Consider the following 14,416-nt stretch of genomic DNA (forward strand, 5'->3'; position numbering starts at 1 on the left):
ATTCAAAGGACAGTAAACGTAAACTGTGACATCAAATTGCTTCTTTTGTTTTACAAGCACAATCGTACAATGTATGTTTTGACAGTAAATTGTTTTTGTCTTTTAAAAGTAAGTCAGTCTGATGAAACTCTGGCAAAACACATCCTTTCCCGTTTCTTTCTTTTGAAAGAAAGAAACACTTGTTTTTTTACTAACACCATATGATAGCCAGCTGGTTTAGACAATGTCAAGGCTATTGCTTTCCCCTTTACTTTTCTGGGCACTTTCACGTCAAGTGACAATAATATGACAAACGGGGGGGGGGCGGGGTTTGCATGAGACGTATAAAATAAAACAACCTTCAAATAGTATGCTGCAAGGGATGAAGGAGTCCTATTTCGCTCCTAACATTTGTTCTTTCTTTGAAACATTAACATGGACTTTGTTAAATTTAGCGTAAATATTAATATTTCAACTATATTAAAACTATTGAGCAGAGTGATAATGGCATGACATAAATGCTCATCTTTACACCAGAAAAGGGAAAGTGGCAAATGGGGACATTAAGATGAGGCAAACCTTTCTATTATCAGTTGCCATGGTGAGCTGAGAACCCAGCTTTTTGTGCCTCAAAGCAGCCAATTAGTATGGCAGAAGAGAGTGCGCCATTGCTTTTGTCCACGCTCCATTTTTAACCCTTTACACTGACAGGACATTTCAAAGAGTCTTGCATGGTCTGTTTTCCTGTTGGTCAGATGAAGGTACAGAGTTACTTGGATTCTGAACAAGGTGAATTTGTACTGGATTGAATTAAGAGTGCGTGTATATCATGTCCCAGTTGTACCATTATATAAAAGCAGATTTTTAAACTTGAGACCATCTTGCGATGTGATCTCACCGGCTGTGATGCCTAACGTATAAAGTGTGTGTGATTGTGTCGGGGGGGGGGGGCGAGAAACACAGAAGGTGTCTCCAGGACCACAGTTTGCCAAATATAAACACACAGACTCTCAAGGTGCAAACAATACAGGTGCCGCAGTCTCGACTGGTAATAAAAGATATCCATGCAATCTAAATTCTAATGTAGTCGCATTCCAATCAGACTATACTGCTTATTCTGCTATACTACTATGTATTATTATGTGCATGCTCTGAAGCTGTCCTGTGCATGCCCGTGTCCAGGTCAGCTTCCCTGAAAATATGTTCCTGTGCGCATGGTTCCAATGCAACGTATCCTCATACTGTTATTTGTGTGTGATAAGTGCGCCTGCGCAATCCCCTGTGGTGAGTAGGCAACAAATAAATTGGGAAAGTGTAAAGGGGCTAAGACCATTATGTTGGATATACTGTATATGATAGCCATTTCCATGCTCTAAAATAAAAAAAACACTCATCAAAACTGTATCAGCAACTGGTTAGTTTAAAGAAAAAGTTAAAACAAAGCATTTCAAACAGCTCTCTGGTAATAGAGTAATTATCGACTTCCCCACACAGTCAAAGCCCGCCTAGTTTTTCTTCAACTCTTAATCCACTTGTCCACCATTAAAAGATGGGACATGTCTTTTGCTCCACTGTTCGTGTCAAGTACTAATCTGGCATTTCTGAAAGGGGCTGCATTTTTCTTGTGTGTAACACCATCATGGTGGTGCACTTATAGATTCTGATCTCCAAACGGCAACACTTGCAGTAAGCTGTTGTCATCTCTAAGAATGGATTCAACCCTCTTCTTTATACTTTTCTCATACCCACAATTCTAATATTTGCTCTCACGTCTACCTGATTTTCTACTTATTTTTGCATCAAGATATTTAGGGAGCTATTGTCTGTCCTCTCATCTTTCAAACCTGCATACTTATTGTGATTCCTTCCCTCTTGATATTTTGACTACATTTCTGCTTGACTGATTATTTATCTTTTCCTTTTGTTTTTGTGCCTCTGTTTTTATACAAGTTTATTCTGCCCCGGTCTCATCTTTAATAACCTCTGAGCTGAGTACTTGTGCTCACTCCCACAATGTTCTGTATGTGTTTGCCCCGATGCTGTCCTTGTGTGTATCACTTACTCCACCATCCGCTGCCAATCGCTCTTTTTAAAAACATAATAATCCCTAACCACTGCTTTCCAGAGCAACAAGGTGTTGTTAAAATAGGCCATAAAATGAAACCTGCATTATAATTTTTAACCTATAATTCAATGTTACTGTTTTCTGCATTAAGAGATTTTGATTTATTGCTGCAGGGAAGGAGAACTTGAAAAATAAGTTTCTAGCTTTAACTTAAGTTTTGTTTTCTGATTTAAATATAATTTTACAAAAAATACAACTTTAACTGATTCAATACAAAACATTCTGTCCAAACTGGATTCCATATATACATGTACGGTGTGCAACGTTTTGCTACATGTTTGTGGTTTGGACAACATGTTTCCTTGAGACGATCTGAAACTGTGTGCAATGTGCTGCAGTTTTTTTTCTCACATTTGGTGAGTGTGTCAGAGGTGTTGCCAAATCAGTAAAGATGTGTATGTGAAACCTGCTGAATTGAAACGGCAGTGCACACAATAAGTCCTCTGCAGTGTAAACGCTGGCGCAACACAACCAGGTGTTATTCCATGTTCTTTAATATTAATATTGATTTGTAGTAATTTTGCAAAGATATAGCTTTGGATTATGGATTGTTTTTGCTATAATCATGTAAGATGTTTTCTTTTTCTCACTCTTGTTTCTGGTTTGTACTGGTTCATTTCTTGATTGTGTAGATGTGTTTGTCTCAGACCTCCTCAGACCTGATTTGTATCACCTGTCCAAGTCTGTATAAATGCCAGTGGCAGATGACTGGTGCTGTATTTCATCCTTTTTGTCATACCTGGTATCTTTGGAAACTTTGGGATCTTCACTAGAATGTAAATGTCCAGTGGGTCTGAACCATGTCTGGTTGCACAGCATGAATTTGTAATGACTAGCCCACCAGCTGGTCAATGAGATTCAAGTGGTTCCAGAAAAATTACGAAGGACGAAGTTAGGGTTGTGGGGAATGTGAACCTTGTAAACAAGATAAGCAGGCTAACATGACAACTTGTGAAATCAGTGGACAATATTTCCAAACATCACGCTGCATTGGCTCAGCTCAGCTCTACTGTCTGGGTTGGTTTAAGATAAAGTAATAGCCCTGGGCAGTATGTCTTTGTTTCAAATTCATGCCAGGGAAAAGCATTATATAATTTCAGTTTTTGTTGATTGTCTCTCCTACAATGACTTTCCAAACTATCCATCCATTCATTTACTAAACCGCTTATCCTGTTCAGGGTCATGGGGGTTGAAGCCTATCCCAGTATGCAGTATGCAATGGGTGGAATGCGGGTTATACCCCGGACAGGTCAATAGTCGATCACAAGGCTAACACAGAGACAAATGCACGCACACAGACAATTTAAACTAACCTGTATGTCTCTGGGCTGTAGGGGGAAACCCATGCAGACACTAAGAGAACATACAAACTCATCCCAAAAAAAAAGTTGAACACAGCTCCTGAGCCACGATGCCACCCAGAACTGTATTGCATGAATAGGTTTGATATTTGACGGACATTTTATTCCATACAATGACATACCATTGACTGTTAGGATTGTTCAGGGTTTCTGTAATGTATTATGCGCAGTTTCTTTACAATAAAGTCCATGTGCAGTGGAATAACAAGAATGCAGGAGCACTCATTAAACTGTGTCAGCGGGGATTCCGAACTGCGCTCCCATCAATCCATCTGGATGAACGTCCGCTCTCTGGCGAACAGGATGGATGAACTGCTGCTCCTCAACAAAGTAACCTGTGTTTCACTGAAACCTGGCTTGGTGAGCACATCCCAGCACACTACATCTGCCGGGCTTCCAACTCCTCCGAGCTGACCGCGTAATGGCTCTGTTGAGGGCAGGCGGAATCTGCTTCTATATTAACGAAGGTTGGTGTACAGATATCACAGTGTTAAAGGAATCATGCAGTCCTCACTTAGAATCACCTTTCATAGACTGCAAACCTTTTCATTCACCGCTGGAGTTTTCCTCATTCATTGTGGCCGGTGTTTACATCCCACCTCAGGCCTGTGTGAGTGAGGCGCTCCGACACCTGGCTGAGCAGATCAACAACATGGAGCACAAACACCCAGACTCCCTGCTCATTGTTCTTGGGGACTTTAACAGAGCAAACCTCAGCAAAGAACTGCCAAAATACAGACAGCATATTAAGTGTAGCACCAGGGACAAAAACACACTGGACCACTGCTACACTGTAATAAAGGACTCATATCACTCAGTACCCCGTGCAGCTTTGGGACTCTCTGATCATTGTCTGGTTCATCTTATCCCGACCTACAGGCAGAAGCTAAAATCTGCAAAGCCTGTGGTCAAGTCTGTGAGGAGATGGACCAACAAGGCAAAGCTGGAGTTACAGTCCAGCTTTGTCTGCACTGATTGGAGTGTTTTTGAGGCTGCTGCTACAGACCTGGGTGAGCTCACTGACACTGTGACATCGTACATCAGTTTTTGTGAGGATATATATGTGCCGACTAAAACCTTCTGCACGTATAACAACAATAAACCCTGGTTTACTGCAAGACTCGGGCAGGCTCGTCGGGCTAAGGAGGAGGCCTACAGAAGTGGGGACAGGATCTGGTACAACCAGGCCAGAAACACACTGATAAGGGAGATCAAGGTAGCAAAGAGAAGCTACACTGAAAAGCTGGAAAAAAAGTTGTCAGCCAACAAACCCTCGTCAGTGTGGAGAGGCCTGCCAGTACTCACTAACTACAGGAAACCAACCCGCCCCACCCCCCACTGAGGAGAATCACCAACTGGCTGACGACCTGAACGTGTTCTACTGCAGTTTTGATAAGCGAAGAGGATGTGAGTTGGCTCTTTGACAGACGGAAGATCAGGAAGGCACCAGGCCACAACTGTGCTGACCTCCAACATCAACACCATCAGAAAAAAGGCCCAGCAGAGGTTGTACTTCCTGCGCCAGCTCAGGAAGTTCAACCTGCCTCAGGAGCTGCTGAATCTGTTTTACTCCACCATCATCCATCGTCTGTTTTCTGCTCCTCTATCATGGTGTGGTTTGGCTTAGCCACTAAACAGGACAGAAACAGACTACAACGGATTGTCAGGTCTGCAGAAAAAATCATTGGTGCCAGCCTGCCCTCCATCCTGGACTTGTTCACCTCCAGAGTCAGGAAACAGGCAGGAAAGATCACTGCAGACCCATCACACCCTGGACACAAGCTGTTCCAACTCCTCCCCTCTATTCTGCACTACAGAGCTCTGTACGTCAAAACCACCAGACACAGGAACAGCTTCTTTCCACTGGCCATCACTCTGATAAGCAATTAATCAGACATACTGCACTACTACCTCTGTTTGTACTATTACCACAACTTGCACTATCACCTCAATTCCATTGCTTATAAGTTTATGTTCACGTGTGTGTGTGTGTGTGTATATATATATATATATATATATATATATATATAAATACTTTTTGGGATATACGTATATTCATACTTATACATGGCCAATAAAGGTGATTCTGATTCTGAATGCATAGTTAAACTACCATTATCACATTACACCTTAAACATAGGTCCGTCAGGTTGCATGTAAGCCCTGAACACTGAAGCTAGTTAACGGGGCTAATAGGTTCAACTGGATGCAGCTGTGTTAACCTTGGTGTGGCTCTTTCACTGGCTTTTTTTGAAAAGCTTTAAAAAGCCAGTGAGAGTAGTCCTTGAGAAGAGACATAGCCTTAAGATATGCTTTAACAATTGGGCTGTTTGAAATGAAGCTCAAAACAAACACGATGCATGAAGTGGCTGTGAAGCATGGCATTTAACCACAGGAAATAATGCCTTGTTCAACTTTTTGCATTTTCTTGGCCAACCACTTCTGTGAGTTTCACATGTACCAAATAGCATGCCTAAGATGAGACGAGCAGATACAATTCAAGACACTTCAGTAAAACTTTATTTCTAAACCTCAAGTCACACTTATTCACATTCCCTCCACAGTAACTGTAATACAGATTCACAGCTTTAAATATAGCAGCACTTTGAAAAGTATTGGCCTTTCAAATTTAGCAAATTGTTGACATTGAATTAGGTTAGATTGCTTTGGAAGGTGTTGTGGTAATCAAAAGAAATGACATAGAAATGTTTTCTTTCATTAGTTTGATATGCAATCTAGTCGATAAAGTAATCATCAAAGGTGAATAGGTTCATCTTATCTCTTACAAATTTGCATGCAACTAATCTTTGCCATTTAATTTTGTACAGACATTTATGGTCTCCAGAGGATGAATCTTTGGTGATCCCTTTAAAGATCCCAGAGTACCACAATAAGGTTGACCTTTTTGATTTTAAGGGAAATGTGTCAAATAATAATTAGCAGTGAATATCTGGCAGGGCCACAGCTGAGTTGCACAACCACTGTCCGGGTATAACCATGAACGATGGAATCCTGCGAGGCGAAAAACTAAAGAGACTCCAGTGAAGAAGCCAAGTTAGTAACATGCATTATGGGATATGAATGCATACTTTTTTATTAACTTATTTGGACTGTAAGTTAATTTCTAGAATAAATCATTGAACTCTTTCTGCTGCCTTTAATCAGTTCATCTGAGTTTGGGTCCAATCCTGAAACTCCTGCGTTGTGACAAGAGTTAGATGGAGGAAAAGCACTGAGAGGCTATGAATGAGACACTCTTAATACAGTAAATGATTATTTGTAGAACATTATAGAAAGGTATTTGTGGGACGCGTAGTCGGAAAAATGAGCCCTAAGTACATCACTAAGGAAATGCTTGGTCATTATTACATATGAATGCATTCACTGAGTGGAGGTGCAATTGAGAAAATAAAAGGCATATTATAAATCATACATTCGGAACACATAACAGCTCAAGCAATAATAAATCCCTCCCATTCATACAGCCCTTAGGAAACAATTCCAATTCATTTATCCAGAAAAGCTAATTAGACTCTACCAGCACATTGGTGGTGTGAGTATAAATGCAATAATCAGGAATAAATAGAAAACGTATGCACAATGATATGAATTGATGCTCTTTTATGATTTTTTTTTTTCCATTTTATCCCAGAAAATAGTACCAATAGACTGAAACAAATGTGTGGAAGGTAGGCAGAAGAAGATAGAAAGAAAAGGCTATTTTGACTTCATAAATACTGCACAAGTATCTAAACGTTTCACCCTTTTTAATATTCAATCATACTTTCTAGATGCAAATGCTTAATTCGGTGTGCATGTGCACATGATTATGAGCTCCTTAATTATGCAGTTTTGAAAACCAGGGGCAGTATTCAATGCGTTCTTTTAAAGAGGTGTGATTGGTTGATCTCAAAAAAGAAATAGGCTTATTGATAATGGGCATAGAATAGACAGTGAAATCTATAGGTATTATCATAGACTTAAGTCTCTATTGAGACGTTGTGAAATTATGGATACTACTTTATGCAATGACCATCTTTTAAATAAGCCATAGGCCTCCTTTTAAAAGTAGCCGACAAAATGTTTTAAAACATGCGCAGTAGCCTATTTACATACTCATAGTTATTAAGATTATTTATTTATGTTTATTTAAAATGCTGATAATTTTTGTACTTAATCAATATATTAACGTGTTAAAAATGGCTCAGCTTTCATCAGTTTCTGTGATTGCTGGTCGGTCTATATAAGTAGCATTGATGGTTGGCATGTTAACCTATGAACCAGAGAACACCATTGCCAAATATCTTAGTGTTGTGACCACCTTTTGTTTCTGGCGTCATAGCATTATTGCGTTTGGATGGGAGATGTGAGCGCGATGAGATTGACCACAAATATGATCCCTGCATGATCTAACCTTTGCCTTTTTAATTTACTCACTGTCATCCAGCATTTTGACAATATTTCTCTTACCTCTGTCTTTCCAACGTAACTCTTAAGCCTTTTGAAAGCCCTCCTCCATACTCCTAATAGGTTTCCCCTTGGGGCTAAGATGCTTTGTGAATAACTTTTATCTATATCAGGATCTTGTCTTAACTGTAAGGGGAAACTCTTAGAGCGCCATAATTCTAAGATCAACGTGCAAGCACAATCTGGATAGGGTTTGAGTCGGGTTGAATACAGTGAGTAGGAAAAATACTGCATCTGTGGGTGAAGTTTGGACAGGCTTCAACAATAGTAATCGTCTCCTCTCAATCTGTTTTGAGGAGGCAGTATACAGTTCCCTTACTGAGGTGGGAGGAGACTGCAGGCTGTCGACTCCTTTTGAGAAAGCTGTTTCCATACCTGAGGTATAGAAACACACAGCACGACTATAGAGCACAGAAATATTAACATAGAGAGCCTCACATTTGCATGTAAGAGCACATTACTTTTATTACACTGCTGGTCAGTCAGTCCCCCCTTTGGTCCAGACTGACATACGTACGTCAGCCACTACTGGAAAGATTCATGTAAATGTATTAAGACAATTGTGCTCTTAGAGGATGATTCATGGCAATTTAAGTGATACCTTGAGTTATTCCTCTTTCAACACCATGTAGTTGACATGTGTGCAGACATTCATGTCCCCCTCAGGATGACTTTGGTGATCCATTTATTTTTCTAGCACAATCACCAGGTCAACAATTCAGAACCACTGTTTTTTAAAGTTGAATTTTCCTCACATTTGCACAACACATATTTTGAGGCACATTTAATTGTTTGGTATATGCAAAACAAAGAGATCAAAGTTATTATCTATGAAAAAAATGTATGGGACTTTGGGAAACTTTGCCAATAATGAATATTTAGTGAATAATACGAGTACCTCTGGAAGACATTTAGCGCTGTGATCTTATAACTTATCTCACAGCCTATGCAGAGGCTGAGCTTTAGAACAGTTTCTATATAAGCCCTGTTGGCATCTTCACAGCCTTCATACTGATTTGGACAGACACATTTCCCTGTGACAGTTTCATTGCTTTAACGACTATGGCCAGTAATTTAATCGTTTCCTTGAATTTTCCAACAATTGGGCATTTGTGAAGACAGGGTATGATTATGGACGTAAAGATAAATGGGATTGATGGTGGGCAAGAAAATAGACAGCGAGATCGAAGAAAATGTCATTAATCATGAAAACTCAACAAAAACACTATTTGCTGCCTGAAAGCAGTGAAGCACCAGAGTAATCAACCCAGTCTGCCGTCATTTTCATCCCATGCTGGATGACCTTAAAACTTTTAGAGATGTGTAGTGAAATAATGAGACATGCAGTTGAGTGCATAGGGTGAGTCAGTGAAGCAGTTACAAGTAGTAAGAAGGAGAGCGCTGCATGAGGGTAACAAAAAAATGTATTGAAGCTGGACCGTACAATAGTCAGCCAGTGATAAATAAGGTATACAGAGTCAGAGGAGCTGTCCCAAAAAATTTTACATGACAGTTTTTGAAATATAATCAGAGACAGTGAGATTAGATCAATTGGTAAAATAAAGGTTCACACCATTTTCATTTGAGTATTTTTAATCAAACAAAACAAATGCTTTTTTTTCCAATGTCAAACCAACATTAATTGTTTTTGGCATTAAGAATTAATTTCATTCATTTTTATCTGCATGTGCACATGATTTTGAGCTACTTCTTTTTGCAGTTTTGGAAACCAGGGGCCATGTTCATAAACAAAAAACTCTCACAGAGCTCCTCACATAGCCTAAAAAAAGCAAGCAAGAAGTCCTAGCTTAGGAGTGATTTAAAATATTCTCATAGCAACTCTGTGCGAGGACCAGACAGAAACCTTTACCTAAGTGAGAAGGTGTGGTTGACCCTGTTGCTAGGTATGACGCATTCTTCTAAAGAGGCTTGATTGGTTGACCCCCCCCCCAAAAGAAAAGCACTTTTAGTGGTAAAGGGCATAGAATGGACAGTGAAATTGATAGGGCTAATCAAAGAATGTAGTCTGTATTCAGATATGGTGTAATTGTGACTACTCTTTTATACAATGAACATCTTTTGAAAAAATTGTAAGCCATATTAAAAGTAGCCTACACAGGCTTTAAAACACAGGCCTTCTTGGGCAGTAGCCTATTTACATGCTGATAGTTGTTTGCTTAAGATTATTTACCATACTGGTTATTTTAGTACTGGATCTATTTGATATTTACGGGGCCAAATGTCTCAAATGTCTATATAGGTAGCGTTGATGGTTGGAATGTAATTCAATATCCTTTTCTGACACTCGAGGACACAATCTGGACTGTGACAGTTTCATTGCTTTAATGATTATGGCCAGTAATTGACTCGTATCCTTGAACTTTTCCAACAATTGGGCATTTGTGAAGCCAATAGATGAATGAGTACGTCAAAATAAATGGGATTGATGGTGGACAATCAAATGGATAGCGAGATCAAAGAAGATGTCATTTATCAAAGAAAACGCAACAAATGCACAATTTGCAGCTTGAAAGCAGTGAAGCATCAGAGTAATCAACCCAGTCTGCCAGTTTTTTTTTATCCCATGCTGGATGATCTTTAAACTTCCATTTTTAGAGATGTGTACTGAAATAATGAGACATGCACTTGATGCATAGGGTGAAGGCGCAACAGACAAGTCAGTGAAGCAGTTTGAAGTTGAAAGAAGAAGAGCGCCGAATGGGGGGGGGGGACAAGTTAGGGGAGGGAAAATCGAAATGACCACTGGCACATGACTTGGCACAACCAAACAACAAAGTATAGTATGTATTGAAGCTAGACTGAATAATTGTCAGCCAGGGATAAATAAATAAATAAGCTTTCACCAACTACTACTATATATGCCATTTTCATTTGAGTATTGTGAAATCAACCAACCAACATCAGTTATTCTTCATTATTTTGTATCTCTCTATTTACTCCAAAGTGAGCAAGAGTCCTGGAGGGGTAGAAGTCATGGAGGGATGGCAGATTAAGGGATGGAGGGATCCCCCAGAATGAGCTGGAACATGTTGCCGGTGAGAGGGAGGTCTGGGTCGGCCTGCTTGGCCTGCTGCCACCGCGACGCCGACCCCGGATAAGCAGTGGAAAATGGATGGATGGATGGATGGATGGATGGCAGATTAGCCAATCACTTTATCAGCAGAACAAATGATACGCCGCAGTCTGCCATGGTCCTTGGCAGTGGTTGCTGTGTTCCAAATGGTGATGGTGAGGATGGAATCAATGATAGCAGTGCAGAAGTGCACCACCATATAAAAACAGATTCCTCCACCTTTCGATTTGCCGGAGATTGCTGGAGCTGCTGGAGGATGAGTTTAGGAGTCTCAAAGCTTGAGGAAAGAATGTGTCTGAAGTCTGTCTGGTGGCTGATACCCTTATATTGCTTGGCAGAAGGCAGCAGGGTGAACAGGCCATGGCAGGTGAGGGTATTGTCCCTTAGTATCCTTTTGAGCTCTTAGCAGGCACCTCTTCTCAACAATATCACTGATGTTTGGTTGATGGGTACCAATGATGTTGTAGATGGTTTTAATAATCTGCTGTAGAGCCCTCCTGTTCTGGGCTGTGCACATACCATGCCAGTAATGTTTCCAGTCAGGAGTCTTTCTATTGCTCCTATATACAAATTAACAACTTAACCAATACAGCTGTCTTTGAGCTTTTTTTAACAGGATGGAGATGTTTGATGACCATGTCAAGCTGTTTGTGACGAAACTTAAAACTGTTCACCACTGTTGCACCTAAAGTAATGGTGAGTGTCCAATGGTGAGTGGCGCATTAGACACACTGATAAACCAACTGGTTATCTCTTCCATCTCTATCTCTGTCCATCCATCAGCTTCTCTTCCTGGTTTACATATAAGCATCAGTGTAGCTAGTGCAGCAGGCATGATCATGATCATTATTATTATTACACCACAGTCCTCACATCTCCTTCCGGGAGTCAAAGCTGTGAAAAAGAAGCCTACTCTGCCCAGAACTTGAGTTACCCTCTGCTCCAGAGTGTTTTGCTGTATTCTGGGTCCTTGGAAACTGGTTATCCTGCAAGGGATGCTCTTTATAGTGGCAATAGATCACTCATCCCTCCATTGGGTGTTAAAACCATTAAAACCCAGCACCCAAACCATAATGTGGTCTCAGTGCAGGATTTCACCTATTACAAAAGACCTTTTAAATCTTCATTCAGTCAGTATGGGAAGCCCTGCAGTATGGCTCTGAGAGTTAGGTAAAGTGAAAGTTACCAGGAGATAGAACAGTAGCAAAAATTGCACAACAAAATTCATCATTGTGGAAGATATAATCTACAGGATTGTGGAATTACCTCAGACCTTGTAAGTGTTGATGCCTGAAGCTTTACAACCCTAGCTCCTCCAGCTCTTCCATCTGGACTGACTGTGACCATTGGAAATACAGTTTGAGACCTACAAAGATTTATTTATTGGCCCAATCTAGCTGGGACGTGAAGGAGAATGTCCAGAATTGTGAGTTAACCCAATAACCATAAGCTTACACCAAAGGTGCAGCCAGCTGTTATTGCACCACCAGTTTAAGAGAATTGTCGTGTCATTTTTTTTAGAAATATCAATGGAAAGGTGTACCACGTTAAAGGGAAACTTTGACAATTTTCAACTGCCTTTGTACTGTTGCATTGTGGACGTTGTGTGCCACCACCCCCGCTCGCCCACCGGCAATGAAACATGTCAAAGTTTCAGTTTTAAGTGTGTACATTACTTCTCACAATGGGTGGGGATCTTTCCCTTAAACAAAGCATCAGGAGAGGTTTGACAGGCTCCTACACAGGCAGTTCTGTCTTGATGCAACGTACCATATTTCTTTCTCTCATGTTAAGGTTTCCAGTTTCTTCAAAGCAACATGTGAAAAGTGACAGTTCAGTCCACTAAACTAAATAACACGGGGTGAGAGTGTTAATTCTCGTGTAGAGCTGATTGGTCAATGTGTTTGTTTCGAAATGTATTGTTGTTTTTGCTTTGTTTTGATAGTTCTAGAAACTCATACCTGTGTATGTGTCTCAACTGGATATTGTCTATAGGCCTACTATCTTGTAATGTGAGTTGTCTTGCTCTCTAGGCCAGGTTTCTCTTAGTAAAGATGCTTTAGTATCAACAGGGCTCTTATTGGTTGTATAAAGGAAACATTTAAATGATCTGTTGATCTGGGATGCTCAGACAGATACTATTTGCTTTATTTCTTACCAAATGTATCTGAAACTCCTGTTGTAGTTCTTACGTCTCCTGAATTTCTCCCGTTCAGCATGCCAGACTGCTTACATTCCTTACTTGATGATATTATCATGTTGGTTTATTACTCTACATATGTTTTGTGAGGGGGAGGGGGGGAGTGAATGGTGTGAATCAGGTTTCTAGGACAATGGTGTATTGGATTTATGAATGTAATCAGTGAAATGAGTCATTGAACCTGTGCATGCTCTTACAAGGAAGGGGAAGGGATAAGAAGATGTAGAACATGACTGAAAGAGAGGGAAATGAAATTGAGGGATACAGGTTTAGGATTTGGTACAACTGAAATAATAATTAAATAAAATACAAAAATATTCATACAAACAAATTGGACTTTCTCAACTGACAATGCTGTGACTCAAAGTATTCCAGGTGTGAAGTCATAAAGAACGTCTGCAGAATTTTTTATCCCCCTTTCACAATGCCAACACCATGAAGTGAAAAAGGTTGAGCTGCATATACTTGAATATTATGAAGGTTGAGGACATAATTAAAAGGGACAATTTTGATCCCTTCTTCTTTTCATGTTTGGGCATGGACTAGAGAACTGTCTTTATTTACATTAACATTACATTCAAATATAAGTTTTAATCTAAAACATGTTTTATAAATAGATGGTCAGGTTCCCATGCCTGCTTGTGTAGTATAAACGCTGCAGTTCCTTTACTCTGTTAATTTAGGCCATTTCTCCAACATCGCTGCCCTTCTGCTCCTTAGAGCATCTGCTTCATTTGATCAAAGTTTCGGGGTTGGAGAGTAAATCAGTGAATCATCATCCATATTGTGGCATATAGTGTTGCCAGATTGACAGCAGTGTTAAACTGGTATATCTCAGAAGGACCTCTCTTCTATCGGGCTGTGTGTGTGTGTGTGTGGGATGGGGGCGCTGAAGCTGTGGTAAAGATTGTTCCGGTCAGTTAATTGACAGGGAACATGTCAGAATAGTGTCATCTGTCGGAGACAGCTAATTAGATCACACAGAAGGCCTCTGTCTCTCTCTCTCTCGCTCTCTCTCTCGTCAGGGTAATTTTCCTCTTGCCTGCTTTAAAGCAACACCAGCCATGAAACAGATAAGACAGCAAAACAATTATGAATATATTTGCATTCTGCTTTTAATTAGAACTTTTGTAATTGCGGGAGCTAACCTATTTTGTAGTGACAATTTCAAAAGTTAAATCAATTTTGAA

This window comes from Anarrhichthys ocellatus, unplaced genomic scaffold, assembly GCF_004355925.1.
Source record: "Anarrhichthys ocellatus isolate YVR2014 unplaced genomic scaffold, GSC_Weel_1.0 scaffold6, whole genome shotgun sequence".
Lineage (NCBI taxonomy): Eukaryota > Metazoa > Chordata > Actinopteri > Perciformes > Anarhichadidae > Anarrhichthys > Anarrhichthys ocellatus.